The sequence below is a fragment of the Protomyctophum bolini genome (assembly GCF_963924005.1).
Source record: "Protomyctophum bolini genome assembly, chromosome: 17".
Classification (NCBI taxonomy): domain Eukaryota; kingdom Metazoa; phylum Chordata; class Actinopteri; order Myctophiformes; family Myctophidae; genus Protomyctophum; species Protomyctophum bolini.
Genome location: NC_137878.1, coordinates 40,829,556 through 40,834,555, shown reverse-complemented (window position 1 = coordinate 40,834,555; position 5,000 = coordinate 40,829,556). Strand labels below are relative to the sequence as shown.

The 5,000-nt window shown below is 40.9% G+C and overlaps 1 protein-coding gene across 1 annotated transcript in view; it reads left to right on the top strand.

The window, feature by feature from the left end:
- Positions 1 to 5,000, top strand: part of rapgef5a (Rap guanine nucleotide exchange factor (GEF) 5a) — a gene marked incomplete at its 5' end in the record, with an annotated part of 81,682 nt that overhangs the window by 18,054 nt on the left and 58,628 nt on the right. The gene's annotated exons all lie outside the window — the stretch shown is intronic.

Genomic DNA, 5,000 nt, shown 5'->3' with positions numbered 1-5,000 from the left:
TTTTTAGGAAACTTAGAAATGGCATCAAACGTATAGCAGATCTGCAAGGTCAAAACGTGTCGCTAACGCGCCGCTCTTAGAGCTTGTAGATCTGCTACTTTTGATGCTTTCGTGTCACGCTGTATAGTGCAGGTGTGTACAGAACGTATTTTTACAACCAGCTACAACCAGCTTTCAATGTCCGCGTACCCGTTTGTTTGTTTGTCTGTTTGTGTACGTCAATGAGCACGAGTATGTGACTTATTCATAGCAGTAGGGGGCGCCAGAAACAGAGAGAGGGGTAGTGCTGTGTCTCTAATGAGAGAGAGAGAGAGAGAGAGAGAGAGAGAGGGGGGGGGGAGTTGCACCACTTGGTTCACAGGTGTGATTTTTTAACCCATTTTGGGGCGGGAAACCCTTTTGGTGTTTTAAACATTATGTTATAATGTAGCTATTGAAAAATTGCAGATCTAGTAGCAGATCTACAAGCTTCGAGAGAACCCCAAAAAATTATATCACCCATTCTTGAGATAAGGGACAAAACCTTTTTCAAACTGGATTTTTTTTTTTTTTAAGATACATTCAAATCAAATAGATGTATTTGTAGACACAGGTCTCAACTACCAATCTTGAGAAGGAACAGGTTTTTCGCATAACATTTCTTTCTAAAATGGGACATTTATGCACTTAATACCTGATTCATGTCAACTCCGTCAGACACACTAAAATCCCTTTTAATTGAATTTTATCATTTCAACAATAATATAAAGTCCTCAGTTATCTTATAATGGCTTTCAGTAATCAAGTTAAGTAATACAAATCTTTTAATATTATTTTGTTCCAATATCACACTATTATGAAATATCCAATTTCTCAAAACCGTCATTTCAACCTTTATTTTCAATATTATAACATGAAAACCATGTAAAAAAAAAAAAAAATCATCATTACGTATCATTTCAGTTGGTGTTTCAATACATAAGCACAAAAGATTTGACAGCAAATTTTCTATTTCTTTGGAAATTAACAAAAACATCACGGGACGAACGTCTGACGGAGTTGACGAACATCTGACGGAGTTGACAAGTTTAACTGATTTAGGTTCTAGACCACCTAGGATCTTGATTCTGGTGACTAATCCCACATTTTCAAGGATGAGGAATACAGTGGTACTATTTAGATTTGCCCTGTGAACATGGCAGCCATTTTTCAAAATGGCCGCCAACTTTCTGTTATTTCCCAATAACTCAAGTTCTACACCACCTAGGATCTTGATTCTGGTGACTAATCATACATTTTCAAGGATGTGGGATACATTGGTACTATTTAGATTTGTCCTGTGACCATGGTAGACATTTTTCAAAATGGCCGCCAACTTTCTGTTATTTCCGAATAACTCAAGTTCTACACCACCTAGGATCTTGATTCTGGTGACTAATCATACATTTTCAAGGGTGAGGAATACAGTTGTACTATTTAGATTTATCCTGTGACCATGGATGGTAGACATTTTCAAAAATGGTGGACCTGCTATTATTTTACCAATTTACTCAGGGAATATTATCAGAATAATATAAAATCTGTGAATACATTTCTTACCAAGAATTTTCTTCACCAATGTTTGTAAAGGTGTCTACTAACATATCCCACATTGGTTTCTATTTGACCACCCTAGGGGCATGTTTGACAGCTGCTGAAAGTTGGGTACCATCAACAACCAATATAAGGCTAAATGTTCTAAATTTCATTATGCTTTAAGTAGCATGTGGCATGTCAAACTAGGGGCTTTTCATGATTCTGGATCCATTCCAAGCATTAGTTTTGCACAAAAAACACTACGTTGGCTAAAAACGGCCATAGCCATCATCACAGATGTGATGAGGTCAGCACATGTCGGCACATTTGGGCAAGTGGCTATGGCCAAACTAGGGGGTCTATGGCCAAACTAGGGGTCAAACTCCTTGGGCTAAATTCGGTGAGGTGAACAGTGAGCAGTGAACAGTGAGGGAAAGACTGAAGACAGAAGATTTGGCTTCAGGACCATCAGGCAGGATGTGCAGACACTGGAGGCATCAGTGTCTTTCTCTGTGTCCCCAGCATGTCAACCAAAGCAATGTTACCAAATCAAAGGAGCCTTCACCTCATGTCACCTGGGGCTGGGTGAGCAATCGTATCCTGTATCTAAACTCACAACTAAATACAGACACTTGGCCAGACTGCCGTTTGAAAGGGTCAAACCCCTCATCCTGATTGGGGAAGACCACCCCACCTAATCACACCAACCGAACAAGTGAGGTTGGGGCCTCCAGGTGGGCCAGCAGCCATCTGCACAAGACTGGGCTGGACCCTGCAGGAAAGCAATCTCCAGCCAAGACAATGTAAGTTGACTATAACAGAGCCCCAGAACACAGAGCTCAGGAGAAGGATGGAGAAACACTGGCAGGAGGCCACCAAGATACAATGCCCCAGAGACCCAGAGTGTGCCACCACTGGCAGTAAGGAGATCAACTGCTGCAGCAAAGATGTCATGAAAGGCAAGTCTCCACCCAAAAAAACCCTGAACCTAATCGGGGTGTCAAGAGACCAAAGTTTCTCCCCCACAGTTCCCTGCAGTGGCCAGTGAAGTCAAACTGTGCATCTGTACCTGAAAGGGGCAAGTCAAAGGCCAGAAAGCCCACCTCCTTTTAATGTCCTGTCAGTAGAAACTCAACCTGCACCTGAAATAAGCCCTTACCTCTCCCAGAGAAAGTTCATCCTTGAAAATGTAATGATTAGTCGCCAGAATCAAGATCCTTGGTGGTCTAAAACTTGAGTTATTGGTAAAATAACAGCAGGTTGGTGGTCATTTGGAAAACAATGGCTGCCATGGTCACAGGACAAATCTAAATAGTACCACTGTATTTCTCATCTTTTAAAATGTATGATTAGTCGCCAAAATCAAGATCCTAGGTGGTCTAAAACTTGAGTTATTGTAAAATAACAGCAGGTGGCGGCCATTTAGAAAAAGAAATGGCTGCTATGGTCACAGGACAAATCTAAATATTACCAATGTACCCCACATCCTTGAAAAAGTATGATTAGTCACCAGAATCAAGATCCTAGGTGGTGTAGAACTTGAGTTATTGTAAAATAACAGCAGGTGGCGGCCATTTTGAAAAATGGCTGCCATGGTCACAGGGAAAGTCTAAATTGTACCACTGTATCCCTCATCCTTGAAAATGAGGTCTTAGTCACCAGAATCAAGATCCTAGGTGGTGTAGAACTTGAGTTATTGTAAAATAACATCAGGTGGCGGCTCTTTTGTAATATGGCTGCCATGGTCACCACGAGACAAATATGTGATGGCCCCATAGCCAAAAATGTTCCTTAAGGCATGCTCTAACTGTGTGCCGAATTAGAATACTGCCCATTATTCAAAAACAATAATTTTATTGTTTTAGGAACACTTTTGTCAACTCCGTCAGATACACGTCAACTCCGTCAGACACAAAATCTGACGGAGTTGACGTCTGACGGAGTTGACAAAATGGCATTTGTTTTCATCTTAACCCTCTTTAGTACAATGTAGCCATTTTGTTTTTGCTTAATTTTGTTAGCTAAACCTAACCCCTAAACTAAAATAATAAACATTATTTTGGAATTCTTAACAAAGATCATAATAATGTCCTGACGGAGTTGACATGTAAAAGCTGTGACCACATTGTTATCAACATTGTTTGTTTAAAATATCAAACAATTGAATGCTTGTCAGACCAGGTACTCCACTGTTGCAACAAATATAAATGGGACTTGGAAAAGGAGTCTTCAGGCTAAATCTGTCGACAATATTTTCTGATTAATTTAAGACTTTTAAAAAAACCTGACGGAGTTGACGGAGACGTGGGACGAACATTTGATATGAGATATTTAATAGAAAATATAAATTAAAATTAACTGTGTATATTATTTGCTATGTTGTTGACAATCTACTTTAATTTAGTATGTATATTTATGTGATTGTGACAGTATTAGACACTTTTTTGGCAGTTTGAAATTGTGGCCACTTGCTGGGGACAGGCTAAATACAGGCCTTTTTGGGTACAGGGCCTGCTTTTAACTAATTCAGATGGAATATGAAAACAATTATAATGAAATGAAGGGCATAATAATACACAACTGTATTACACTTAACTTTGCAAGTGCTTTTATTTTTATGAATTAATTTATTTTTTACATAAAATAAGGCTCTTATGTGTGGGACATGTTTTTTCCACTTTTGTCCCTCATCTCAAGAATGAGTGACATGTAATTGGCCGCCGAACCCCCCCCCCCCCCCCCCATCTGGAAATATGTTGTTCCAGGGACCCCCCCCCCCCCACCCCTCCTCCCAGAAGCAAAGATTTGAGTTCACTGTGAAAGAATATATATTCAAAGATTTGTGCCTGCACATTTTCACCATTTAAAAAAAAAAATAGCAGACCTATACAAGCTCGTAGCACGGCACTCGGTGCCGTGCTACGAGCTTGTAGATCTGCTAAAAGTATATATATATAACATAATGCTTGAAAAACCAAAAAGGGGTTCCCGTTCCCGGCCCCTAAAGATTTCCATGTGTGCTGCGACGTGGGCTTGTAGATCCGAGGTTTTATCCCGTTGCGATGCGCGGCACGATCGACACAGACCAGGTATAGAAATCAGGCTTTACTCAGACTCCCCCTCACGGTTCAACCTAATCCCTTCTTCTCACAGACAGACTCCCCCTCACGGTTCAACCTAATCCCTTCTTCTCACAGACAGACTCCCCCTCACGGTTCAACCTAATCCCTTCTTCTCACAGACAGACTCCCCCTCACGGTTCAACCTAATCCCTTCTTCTCACAGACAAACCCTTTATCTGTATAGGGTGCGTGCACAGCGCGCACACACACACACACACACACACACACACACACACACACACACTACAGACATGTAGCAGGAACATGTGCATGCCTGCCCAAGAGGTAGCTAGCTAGGCAGGCATGCAGGTGGGTAGGTAGGTA